Source organism: Aquarana catesbeiana, linkage group LG10 (assembly GCF_042186555.1).
Source record: "Aquarana catesbeiana isolate 2022-GZ linkage group LG10, ASM4218655v1, whole genome shotgun sequence".
NCBI lineage: Eukaryota > Metazoa > Chordata > Amphibia > Anura > Ranidae > Aquarana > Aquarana catesbeiana.
The window spans coordinates 258,856,691-258,872,151 of record NC_133333.1 but is presented as its reverse complement, the minus strand read 5'-3'; positions in this window follow the sequence as shown (position 1 = coordinate 258,872,151).

The following is a 15,461-nucleotide window of genomic DNA, read 5'->3' as shown; positions in this document are numbered from 1 at the left end:
TGTACACACAGCGCCTCATATTGTACACACAGCCCCCCATATTGTACACACAGCACCCCATATTGTACACACAGCGCCTCATATTGTACACACAGCCCCCCATATTGTACACACAGCACCCCATATTGTACACACAGCACCTCATATTGTACACACAGCACCCCATATTATACACACAACACCTCATATTGTACACACAGCACCCCATATTGTACACACAGCACCCCATATTGTACACACGGCACCCCATATTGTACACACAGCACCTCATATTGTACACACAGCACCCCATATTGTACACACAGCACCCCATATTGTACACACAGCACCCCATATTGTACACACAGCACCCCATATTGTACACACAGCACCTCATATTGTACACACAGCTCCCCATATTATACACACATCACCCCATATTGTACACACAGCACCTCATATTGTACACACAGCCCCCCATATTGTACACACAGCACCCCATATTGTACACACATCACCCCATATTGTACACACAGCACCTCATATTGTACACACAGCACCTCATATTGTACACACAGCTCCCCATATTATACACACATCACCCCATATTGTACACACAGCACCTCATATTGTACACACAGCACCCCATATTGTACACACAGCACCCCATATTGTACACATAGCCCCCCATATTGTACACACAGCGCCTCATATTGTACACACAGCTCCCCATATTGTACACACAGCGCCCCATATTGTACACACAGCACCCCATATTATACACACAACACCTCATATTGTACACACAGCACCCCATATTGTACACACAGCACCCCATATTGTACACACAGCACCTCATATTGTACACAGCCCCCCATATTGTACACACAGCACCCCCATATTGTACACACAGCACCCCATATTGTACACACAGCACCTCATATTGTACACACAGCACCCCATATTGTACACACAGCACCCCATATTGTACACACAGCACCCCATATTGTACACACAGCACCTCATATTGTACACACAGCACCCCATATTGTATACACAGCACCCCATATTGTACACACAGCACCCCATATTGTACACACAGCACCCCATATTGTACACACAACACCCCATATTGTACACACATCACCTCATATTGTACACACAACACCCCATATTATACACACAGCCCCCCATATTGTACACACAGCACCCCATATTGTACACACAGCACCTCATATTGTACACACAGCACCCCATATTGTACACACAGCACCTCATATTGTACACACAGCCCCCCCATATTATACACACAACACCTCATATTGTACACACAGCACCCCATATTGTACACACAGCACCCCATATTGTACACACAGCACCTCATATTGTACACACAGCCCCCCCATATTGTACACACATCACCCCATATTGTACACACAGCACCTCATATTGTACACACATCACCCCATATTGTACACACAGCACCCCATATTGTACACACAGCACCCCATATTGTACACACAGCACCTCATATTGTACACACAGCACCTCATATTGTACACACATCACCCCATATTGTACACACAGCACCCCATATTATACACACAGCACCCCATATTATACACACAACACCTCATATTGTACACACAGCACCCCATATTGTACACACAGCACCCCATATTATACACACAACACCTCATATTGTACACACATCACCCCATATTGTACACACGGCACCCCATATTGTACACACAGCACCTCATATTGTACACACAGCACCCCATATTGTACACACAGCACTCCCATATTGTAAACACAGCACCCCATATTGTACACACAGCACCCCATATTGTACACACAGCGCCTCATATTGTACACACAGCACCTCATATTGTACACACAGCCCTCCATATTGTACACACAGCCCCCCATATTGTACACACAGCACCTCATATTGTACACACAGCACCCCATATTGTACACACAGCCCCCCATATTGTACACACAGCCCCCATATTATACACATCACCCCATATTGTACACACAGCCCCCCATATTGTACACACAGCACCCCATATTGTACACACATCACCCCATATTGTACACACAGCACCTCATATTGTACACACAGCACCCCATATTATACACACAACACCTCATATTGTACACACAGCACCCCATATTGTACACACATCACCCCATACTGTACACACGGCACCCCATATTGTACACACAGCACCTCATATTGTACACACAGCACCCCATATTGTACACACAGCACCCCATATTGTACACACATCACCCCATATTGTACACACGGCACCCCATATTGTACACACAGCACCTCATATTGTACACACAGCACCTCATATTGTACACACAGCCCTCCATATTGTACACACATCACCCCATATTGTACACAGCACCCCATATTGTACACACGGCACCCCATATTGTACACACAGCACCTCATATTGTACACACAGCACCCCATATTGTACACACAGCACTCCCATATTGTAAACACAGCACCCCATATTGTACACACAGCACCCCATATTGTACACACAGCGCCTCATATTGTACACACAGCACCTCATATTGTACACACAGCCCTCCATATTGTACACACAGCCCCCCATATTGTACACACAGCACCTCATATTGTACACACAGCACCCCATATTGTACACACATCACCCCATATTGTACACACGGCACCCCATATTGTACACACAGCACCTCATATTGTACACACAGCACCCCATATTGTACACACAGCACCCCATATTATACACACATCACCCCATATTGTACACACAGCACCTCATATTGTACACACAGCACCCCATATTGTACACACAGCACCTCATATTGTACACACAGCACCCCATATTGTACACACAGCACCCCATATTGTACACACAGCCCCCCATATTGTACACACAGCACTCCATATTGTACACACAGCACTCCCATATTGTATACACAGCACCCCATATTGTACACACAGCCCCCCATATTGTACACACAGCCCCCCATATTGTACACACAGCGCCTCATATTGTACACACAGCTCCCCATATTATACACATCACCCCATATTGTACACACAGCCCCCCATATTGTACACACAACACCCCATATTGTACACACAGCACCCCATATTGTACACACAGCTCCCCATATTATACACATCACCCCATATTGTACACACAGCCCCCCATATTGTACACACAGCACCTCATATTGTACACACAGCACCCCATATTATACACATCACCCCATATTGTACACACAGCCCCCCATATTGTACACACAACACCCCATATTGTACACACAGCGCCCCATATTATACACATCACCCCATATTGTACACACAGCACCCCATATTGTACACACAGCCCCCCATATTGTACACACAGCACCTCATATTGTACACACAGCCCCTCATATTGTACACACAGCACCTCATATTGTACACACAGCACCCCATATTGTACACACAGCACCCCATATTGTACACACAACACCCCATATTGTACACACAGCTCCCCATATTGTACACACAACACCCCATATTGTACACACAGCACCTCATATTGTACACACAGCACCCCATATTGTACACACAGCTCCCCATATTGTACACACAGCACCCCATATTGTACACACAGCACCCCATATTGTACACACAGCTCCCCATATTGTACACACAGCCCCCCATATTGTACACACAGCACCTCATATTGTACACACAGCACCTCATATTGTACACACAACACCCCATATTGTACACACAGCACCCCATATTGTACACACAGCACCTCATATTGTACACACAGCACCTCATATTGTACACACAACACCCCATATTGTACACACAGCACCCCATATTGTACACACAGCTCCCCATATTGTACACAGCACCCCATATTGTACACACAGCACCCCATATTGTACACACAGCACCTCATATTGTACACACAGCACCCCATATTGTACACACAGCACCCCATATTGTACACACAGCTCCCCATATTGTACACACAGCCCCCCATATTGTACACACAGCACTCCATATTGTACACACAGCACCCCATATTGTACACACAGCACTCCATATTGTACACACAGCTCCCCATATTGTACACACATCACCCCATATTGTACACACAGCACCTCATATTGTACACACAGCCCCCCATATTGTACACACAGCACCCCATATTGTACACACAGCACCCCATATTGTACACACATCACCCCATATTGTACACACAGCACCTCATATTGTACACACAGCACCCCATATTGTACACATCACCCCATATTGTACACACAGCCCCCCATATTGTACACACAGCACCCCATATTGTACACACGGCCCCCCATATTGTACACACAGCACCCCATATTGTACACACAGCACCCCATATTGTACACATCACCCCATATTGTACACACAGCCCCCTTATTGTACACACAGCTCCCCATATTGTACACACAACACCCCATATTGTACACACAGCACCCCATATTGTACACACAGCACCCCATATTGTACACACAGCACTCCATATTGTACACACAGCCCCCCATATTGTACACACAGCACCCCATATTGTACACACAGCACCCCATATTGTACACACAGCACCTCATATTGTACACACAGCACCCCATATTGTACACATCACCCCATATTGTACACACAGCCCCTCATATTGTACACACAACACCTCATATTGTACACACAGCCCCCATATTGTACACACAGCACCTCATATTGTACACACAGGACCCCATATTGTACACACAGCCCCCCATATTGTACACACGGCACCCCATATTGTACACACAGCACCCCATATTGTACACACAGCACCCCATATTGTACACACAGGACCCCATATTGTACACACAGCACCCCATATTGTACACACAGCACCCCATATTGTACACTCAGCACCCCATATTGTACACACAACACCCCATATTGTACACACAGCACCTCATATTGTACACACATCACCCCATATTGTACACACAGCCCCCCATATTGTACACACAGCCCCCCATATTGTACACACAGCACCCCATATTGACAGAAAAACACAGAATTGTTGACATTTTTGCAGATTTATTAAAAAAGAAAAACTGAAATATCACATGGTCCTAAGTATTCAGACCCTTTGCTCAGTATTTAGTAGAAGCCCCTTTTGATGAGTCTTTTTGGGAAAGATACAACAAGTTTTTCACACCTGGATTTGGGTATCCTCTGCCATTCCTCCTTGCAGATCCTCTCCAGTTCTGTCAGGGGGGATGGTAAACGTTGGTGGACGGCCATTTTTAGGTCTCTCCAGAGATGCTCAATTGGGTTTAAGTCAAGGATCTGGCTGGGCCCTTCAAGAACAGTCACGGAGTTGTTGTGAAGCCACTCCTTCCTTATTTTAGCTGTGTGCTTAGGGTCATTGTCTTGTTGGAAGGTAAACCTTTGGCCCAGTCTGAGGTCCTGAGCACTCTGGAGAAGGTTTTCGTCCAGGATATCCCTGTACTTGGCCACATTCATCTTTCCCTCAATTGCAACCAGTTGTCCTGTCCCTGCAGCTGAAAAACACCCCCACAGCATGATGCTGCCACCACCATGCTTCACTGTTGGGACTGTATTGGACAGGTGATGAGCATTGCCTGGTTTTCTCCACACATACCGCTTAGAATTAAGGCCAAAAAGTTCTATCTTGGTCTCATCAGACCAGAGAATCTTATTTCTCACCATCTTGGAGTCCTTCAGGTGTTTTTTAGCAAACTCCATGCGGTCTTTCATGTGTCTTGCACTGAGGAGAGGCTTCCGTCGGGCCACTCTGCCATAAAGCCCCGACTGGTGGAGGGCTGCAGTGATGGTTGACTTTCTACAACTTTCTCCCATCTCCCGACTGCATCTCTGGAGCTCAGCCACAGTGATCTTTGGGTTCTTCTTTACCTCTCTCACACCAAGGCTCTTCTCCCCCGATACCTCAGTTTGGCCGGACGGTCAGCTCTAGGAAGGGTTCTGGTCGTCCCAAACGTCTTCCATTTAAGGATTATGGAGGCCACTGTGCTCTTAGGAACCTTCAGTGCAGCAGAAATGTTTTTGTAACCTTGGCCAGATCTGTACCTTGCCACAATTCTGTCTCTGAGCTCTTCAGGCAGTTCCTTTGACCTCATGATTCTCATTTGCTCTGACATGCACTGTGAGCTGTAAGGTCTTATATAGACAGGTGTGTGGCTTTCCTAATCAAGTCCAATCAGTATAATCAAACACAGCTGGACTCAAATGAAGGTGTAGAACCATCTCAAGGATGATCAGAAGAAATGGACGGCACCTGAGTTATATATATGAGTGTCACAGCAAAGGGTCTGAATACTTAGGATCATGTGATATTTCAGTTTTTCTTTTTTAATAAATCTGCAAAAATGTCAACAATTCTGTGTTTTTCTGTCAATATGGGGTGCTGTGTGTACAATATGGGGGGCTGTGTGTACAATATGAGGTGCTGTGTGTACAATATGGGGTGCTGTGTGTACAATATGGGGTGCTGTGTGTACAATATGGGGGGCTGTGTGTACAATATGAGGTGCTGTGTGTACAATATGGGGTGCTGTGTGTACAATATGGGGTGCAGTGTGTACAATATGGGGGGCTGTGTGTACAATATGGGGGGCTATGTGTACAATATGAGGTGATGTGTGTACAATATGGGGGGCTGTGCGTACAATATGGGGTGCTGTGTGTACAATATGGGGTGCTGTGTGTACAATATGTGGTGTTGTGTGTACAATATGGGGGGCTGTGTGTACAATATGGGGTGATGTGTGTACAATATGGGGTGCTGTGTGTACAATATGGAGTGCTGTGTGTACAATATGGAGTGCTGTGTGTACAATATGGGGTGCGGTGTGTACAATATGAGGTGCTGTGTGTACAATATGGGGTGCTGTGTGTACAATATGGGGTGCTGTGTGTACAATATGGGGGTGCTGTGTGTACAATATGGGGTGTTGTGTGTACAATATGAGGGGCTGTGTGTACAATATGGGGTGCTGTGTGTACAATATGGAGTGCTGTGTGTACAATATGGGGGGCTGTGTGTACAATATGGGGTGCTGTGTGTACAATATGAGGTGCTGTGTGTACAATATGGGGTGCTGTGTGTACAATATGGGGTGCTGTGTGTACAATATGGGGTGTTGTGTGTACAATATGAGGGGCTGTGTGTACAATATGGGGTGCTGTGTGTACAATATGAGGGGCTGTGTGTACAATATGGGGTGCTGTGTGTACAATATGGGGTGATGTGTGTACAATATGGGGGGCTGTGTGTACAATATGGGGTGCTGTGTGTACAATATGGGGGGCTGTGTGTACAATATGGGGTCCTGTGTGTACAATATTGGGGGCTGTGTGTACAATATGAGGTGCTGTGTGTACAATATGGGGGGCTGTGTGTACAATATGGGGTGCTGTGTGTACAATATGAGGTGATGTGTGTACAATATGGGGTGCTGTGTGTACAATATGGGGTGCTGTGTGTACAATATGAGGTGATGTGTGTACAATATGAGGTGCTGTGTGTACAATATGGGGAGCTGTGTGTACAATATGAGGTGCTGTGTGTACAATATGGAGTGCTGTGTGTACAATATGGGGTGCTGTGTGTACAATATGGAGTGCTGTGTGTATAATATGAGGTGCTGTGTGTACAATATGGGGGGCTGTGTGTACAATATGGGGGTGCTGTGTGTACAATATGAGGTGCTGTGTGTACAATATGGGGGGCTGTGTGTATAATATGGGGGGCTGTGTGTACAATATGAGGTGCTGTGTGTACAATATGGAGTTCTGTGTGTACAATATGGGGTGCTGTGTGTACAATATGGGGTGCTGTGTGTACAATATGGAGTGCTGTGTGTACAATATGAGGTGCTGTGTGTACAATATGGGGTGCTGTGTGTACAATATGAGGTGCTGTGTATACAATATGGGGTGCTGTGTGTACAATATGGGGTGCTGTGTATACAATATGGGGTGCTGTGTGTACAATATGGGGTGCTGTGTGTACAATATGGAGTGCTGTGTGTACAATATGAGGTGCTGTGTGTACAATATGGGGTGCTGTGTGTACAATATGGGGTGCTGTGTGTACAATATGGGGTGTTGTGTGTACAATATGGGGGGCTGTGTGTACAATATGGGGTGCTGTGTATACAATATGGGGTGCTGTGTGTACAATATGGGGTGCTGTGTGTACAATATGGAGTGCTGTGTGTACAATATGAGGTGCTGTGTGTACAATATGGGGTGCTGTGTGTACAATATGGAGTGCTGTGTGTACAATATGAGGTGCTGTGTGTACAATATGGAGTGCTGTGTGTACAATATGGGGTGCTGTGTGTACAATATGAGGTGCTGTGTGTACAATATGGGGGGCTGTGTGTACAATATGGGGGGCTGTGTGTACAATATGAGGTGCTGTGTGTACAATATGGGGTGCTGTGTGTACAATATGGGGTGCTGTGTGTACAATATGAGGTGCTGTGTGTACAATATGGGGGGCTGTGTGTACAATATGGGGGGCTGTGTGTACAATATGAGGTGCTGTGTGTACAATATGGGGTGCTGTGTGTACAATATGGAGTGCTGTGTGTACAATATGAGGTGCTGTGTGTACAATATGGAGTGCTGTGTGTACAATATGGGGTGCTGTGTGTACAATATGAGGTGCTGTGTGTACAATATGGGGGGCTGTGTGTACAATATGAGGTGCTGTGTGTACAATATGAGGTGCTGTGTGTACAATATGGGGTGCTGTGTATACAATATGGGGTGCGGTGTGTACAATATGGGGTGCAGTGTGTACAATATGAGGTGCTGTGTGTACAATATGGGGGCTGTGTGTACAATATGAGGTGCTGTGTGTACAATATGGGGTGCTGTGTGTACAATATGAGGTGCTGTGTGTACAATATGAGGTGCTGTGTACAATATGGGGTGCTGTGTGTACAATATGGGGTGCTGTGTGTACAATATGGGGCGCTGTGTGTACAATACGGGGGGCTGTGTGTACAATATGGGGTGCTGTGTGTACAATATGAGGTGTTGTGTGTACAATATGGGGGGCTGTGTGTACAATATGGGGTGCTGTGTGTACAATATGGGGTGCTGTGTGTACAATATGGAGTGCTGTGTGTACAATACGGGGGGCTGTGTGTACAATATGGGGGGCTGTGTGTACAATATGAGGTGCTGTGTGTACAATATGAGGTGCTGTGTGTACAATATGGGGTGCTGTGTATACAATATGGGGTGCGGTGTGTACAATATGGGGTGCAGTGTGTACAATATGAGGTGCTGTGTGTACAATATGGGGAGCTGTGTGTACAATATGGGGTGCTGTGTGTACAATATGAGGTGCTGTGTGTACAATATGGGGGGCTGTGTGTACAATATGAGGTGCTGTGTGTACAATATGGGGTGCTGTGTGTACAATATGGGGGGCTGTGTGTACAATATGGGGGGCTGTGTGTACAATATGAGGTGCTGTGTGTACAATATGGGGTGCTGTGTATACAATATGGGGTGCGGTGTGTACAATATGGGGTGCAGTGTGTACAATATGAGGTGTTGTGTGTACAATACGGGGGGCTGTGTGTACAATATGGGGTGCTGTGTGTACACTATGGGGTGATGTGTGTACAATATGGGGGGCTGTGTGTACAATATGGGGTGCTGTGTGTACAATATGGGGGGCTGTGTGTACAATATGGGGTCCTGTGTGTACAATATTGGGGGCTGTGTGTACAATATGAGGTGCTGTGTGTACAATATGGGGGGCTGTGTGTACAATATGGGGTGCTGTGTGTACAATATGAGGTGATGTGTGTACAATATGGGGTGCTGTGTGTACAATATGGGGTGCTGTGTGTACAATATGAGGTGATGTGTGTACAATATGAGGTGCTGTGTGTACAATATGGGGAGCTGTGTGTACAATATGAGGTGCTGTGTGTACAATATGGGGTGCTGTGTGTACAGTATGAGGTGCTGTGTGTACAATATGGAGTGCTGTGTGTACAATATGGGGTGCTGTGTGTACAATATGGGGTGCTGTGTGTACAATATGGAGTGCTGTGTGTACAATATGAGGTGCTGTGTGTACAATATGGGGTGCTGTGTGTACAATATGAGGTGCTGTGTATACAATATGGGGTGCTGTGTGTACAATATGGGGTGCTGTGTGTACAATATGGAGTGCTGTGTGTACAATATGAGGTGCTGTGTGTACAATATGGGGTGCTGTGTGTACAATATGGGGTGTTGTGTGTACAATATGGGGTGCTGTGTGTACAATATGGGGTGCTGTGTATACAATATGGGGTGCTGTGTGTACAATATGGGGGGTGCTGTGTGTACAATATGAGGTGATGTGTGTACAATATGGGGTGCTGTGTGTACAATATGGGGTGTTGTGTGTACAATATGGGGTGCTGTGTGTACAATATGGAGTGCTGTGTGTACAATATGAGGTGATGTGTGTACAATATGGGGTGCTGTGTGTACAATATGGGGTGTTGTGTGTACAATATGGGGGGCTGTGTGTACAATATGGGGTGCTGTGTATACAATATGGGGTGCTGTGTGTACAATATGGGGTGCTGTGTGTACAATATGGAGTGCTGTGTGTACAATATGGAGTGCTGTGTGTACAATATGGGGTGCTGTGTGTACAATATGGAGTGCTGTGTGTACAATATGGGGTGCTGTGTGTACAATATGGAGTGCTGTGTGTACAATATGGAGTGCTGTGTGTACAATATGAGGTGCTGTGTGTACAATATGGGGTGCTGTGTGTACAATATGGAGTGCTGTGTGTACAATATGAGGTGCTGTGTGTACAATATGGGGTGCTGTGTGTACAATATGAGGTGATGTGTGTACAATATGGGGTGCTGTGTGTACAATATGAGGTGCTGTGTGTACAATATGGGGGGCTGTGTGTACAATATGGGGGGCTGTGTGTACAATATGAGGTGCTGTGTGTACAATATGGGGTGCTGTGTGTACAATATGGAGTGCTGTGTGTACAATATGAGGTGCTGTGTGTACAATATGGAGTGCTGTGTGTACAATATGGGGTGCTGTGTGTACAATATGAGGTGCTGTGTGTACAATATGGGGAGCTGTGTGTACAATATGGAGGGCTGTGTGTACAATATGGGGTGCTGTGTGTACAATATGGGGGGCTGTGTGTACAATATGGGGGGCTGTGTGTACAATATGAGGTGCTGTGTGTACAATATGAGGTGCTGTGTGTACAATATGGGGTGCTGTGTATACAATATGGGGTGCGGTGTGTACAATATGGGGTGCAGTGTGTACAATATGAGGTGTTGTGTGTACAATACGGGGGGCTGTGTGTACAATATGGGGTGCTGTGTGTACAATATGAGGTGTTGTGTGTACAATATGGGGGGCTGTGTGTACAATATGGGGTGCTGTGTGTACAATATGGGGTGCTGTGTGTACAATATGGAGTGCTGTGTGTACAATATGGGGTGATGTGTGTACAATATGGGCTGTGTGTGTACAATATGGGGCGCTGTGTGTACAATACGGGGGGCTGTGTGTACAATATGGGGTGTTGTGTGTACAATATGAGGGGCTGTGTGTACAATATGGGGTGCTGTGTGTACAATATGAGGGGCTGTGTGTACAATATGGGGTGTTGTGTGTACAATATGGGGTGCTGTGTGTACAATATGGGGTGCTGTGTGTACAATATGAGGGGCTGTGTGTACAATATGGGGTGCTGTGTGTACAATATGAGGGGCTGTGTGTACAATATGGGGTGTTGTGTGTACAATATGGGGTGCTGTGTGTACAATATGGGGTGATGTGTGTACAATATGGGGGGCTGTGTGTACAATATGGGGTGCTGTGTGTACAATATGGGGGGCTGTGTGTACAATATGGGGTCCTGTGTGTACAATATGGGGGGCTGTGTGTACAATATGGGGGGCTGTGTGTACAATATGGGGTCCCGTGTGTACAATATGGGGTGCTGTGTGTACAATATGAGGTGCTGTGTGTACAATATGAGGTGATGTGTGTACAATATGAGGTGCTGTGTGTACAATATGGGGAGCTGTGTGTACAATATGAGGTGCTGTGTGTACAATATGGGGTGCTGTGTGTACAATATGGGGAGCTGTGTGTACAATATGGAGGGCTGTGTGTACAATATGGGGGCTGTGTGTACAATATGGGGTGCTGTGTGTACAATATGGGGTGCTGTGTGTACAATATGGGGTGCTGTGTGTACAATATGGAGTGCTGTGTGTACAATATGAGGTGCTGTGTGTACAATATGGGGTGCTGTGTATACAATATGGGGTGCTGTGTGTACAATATGGGGTGCTGTGTGTACAATATGAGGTGCTGTGTGTACAATATGGGGTGCTGTGTGTACAATATGGGGGGCTGTGTGTACAATATGGGGTGGGGGTGTATAATATGGGGTGCTGTGTGTACAATATGGGGTGCTGTGTGTACAATATGGGGTGCTGTGTGTACAATATGGGGTGCTGTGTGTACAATATGGAGTGCTGTGTGTACAATATGGGGTGCTGTGTGTACAATACGGGGTGCTGTGTGTACAATATGGGGTGCTGTGTGTACAATATGGGGTGCTGTGTATACAATATGGGGTGCTGTGTATACAATATGAGGTGCTGTGTGTACAATATGGGGTGCTGTGTGTACAATATGGGGTGCTGTGTGTACAATATGGGGTGCTGTGTATACAATATGAGGTGCTGTGTGTACAATATGAGGTGCTGTGTATACAATATGGGGGGCTGTGTGTACAATATGGGGGGCTGTGTGTACAATATGAGGTGATGTGTGTACAATATGGAGTGCTGTGTGTACAATATGGGGTGCTGTGTGTACAATATGAGGTGCTGTGTGTACAATATGGGGTGCTGTGTGTACAATATGGGGTGCTGTGTGTACAATATGGGGGGCTGTGTGTACAATATGGAGTGCTGTGTGTACAATATGGGGTGCTGTGTGTACAATATGAGGTGATGTGTGTACAATATGGGGTGCTGTGTGTACAATATGGGGGGGCTGTGTGTACAATATGGAGTGCTGTGTGTACAATATGGAGTGCTGTGTGTACAATATGGGGTGCTGTGTGTACAATATGGGGGGCTGTGTGTACAATATGGAGTGCTGTGTGTACAATATGGGGGGCTGTGTGTACAATATGGGGTGCTGTGTGTACAATATGGGGTGCTGTGTGTACAATATGAGGTGATGTGTGTACAATATGGAGTGCTGTGTGTACAATATGGAGTGCTGTGTGTACAATATGAGGTGCTGTGTGTACAATATGGGGTGCTGTGTGTACAATATGGGGGGCTGTGTGTACAATATGGGGTGCTGTGTGTACAATATGGGGTGCTGTGTGTACAATATGGGGGGCTGTGTGTACAATATGGGGTGCTGTGTGTACAATATGAGGTGCTGTGTGTACAATATGGGGGGCTGTGTGTACATTAATGAGGAAAAAATGAACTTAAATGATTTTAGCAAATGGCTGCAATATAACAAAGAGTGAAAAATGTAAGGGGGTCTGAATACTTTCCGTCCCCACTGTATATATATAATAAATATGATTATCATTATTTGTTACATAAAAAAAGTAAAAATAAAATATATATATATATATGTGTGTAAAATGTTGTTATTATAGTACAATAATGCCAACAAAGTAAAAAAAAAAAAAAAATTTTAAAATGTATAAAGTAAGACTTTGAATGAAATCCTCCATGACCCGAAGCTCTTACATTTTCCCAGATCACTGTCTGTACTTCTTACCTGAGTGTATTGTAGCCATAAATTCTTCGGGACATGAAATAAAGAGCAGACATCAGAGATCATCAGAAATTCTTCTCCTCGGGGTGTCTCTGATGAAGAACGGCTCTAATATTGGAGTACACAGAGTCTCTTGTACCTCCCCTCCCCCGGTCTGTGGAATTCTTATCATTAAGTTATAAAGTGAAATGAATCTTCAGACCCTCCAAATATCTCTAAATGGAGGAGAAGATTTCACGTCTTATAGATTACTGAGAAGTATAATTTGATTGTCTTTATTATCTAAGAACGATCGATAATCTGGGCGTCGTCCTTCATCCAGCCTCAGGACCTTCGTCTACATCATAGGAGTTTCCCGCTCCGTGGATTCAGGTTACGTTCGATTTATGCGGGTGGGAACGCACGCAAAGTCACATGCTTTCCCACAATGCCCTATTGCATTCATTCTTAATAACACCTCAACATAACATCCACAAACGCACGCCCTTTTTGCAAAACACACGGTGACGCAGCACGACGCATTTCACTGTGATCTTTCTAAAGGGTCGGGACTCGCCCACTGATATGAATGGGCTGCCCAACATATGACATGCAGAGTACAAACGCATGGGATCATATATGCATGTGTGAGCGGAACCTTAGGTATAGATTGGAACAGTGGCGGTGCGTTCATAAAGAGTGCAGGAGCGCCCCCCCCTCTCTCCTGTCACCTCTCTCTCACCATAGATAGATTCGTGCATCGCATGAATCTATCTATGGTCGCCGCTGCCACCCCCTATTCAGGTGTCCGGCCCCATGTCGGGCGCCAGGCACCTGAATTACAGCGGCAGGGGTTTTTTGGAAGCGCCTGATTAGAGCCATGGGCTCTAATAGGATTCCAAAATGGTAAACAGCGGGTGCAATGCTGTGCGTTCCCTGTTTACTCAGTGTTGTGTTTGGAAAGCGAATAAATTACTTTCCTAACACTGACACGCCTCTCAGCTAATCAGGTGCTGGGGTTTGGTTACCTGTCACCTGATTGGCTGAAACAACAGGCGCTGTGGTTGAACGCCTGATAGAGAGGACCGGAGACATCGAGGAGCGCGGACGTGGAGGAGGCCAACGTGACCCGCTGCAGGACAGCTAAGTCCCAACTCCCGGGCGATTCACACTGGCAGCAGTTGATGGGGCACGGTAGCAGCAATTGATGGGCACACTGGCAGCAATTGATGGACACAGTGGCTGCATTTGATGAGCACAGTGGCTACGTTTGATGGCACAGTGGCTGCGCTTGATGGGCACAGTGGCTGCATTTGATGGGCACAGTGGCTGCATTTGATGGGCACAGTGGCTGCATTTGATGGGCACAGTGGCTGCGCTTGATGGGCACAGTGGCTGCATTTGATGGGCACAGTGGCTGCATTTGATGGGCACAGTGGCTGCATTTGATGGGCACAGTGGCTGCGCTTGATGGGCACAGTGGCTGCATTTGATGGGCACAGTGGCTGCATTTGATGGGCACAGTGGCTGCATTTGATGGGCACAGTGGCTGCATTTGATGGGCACAGTGGCTGCATTTGAT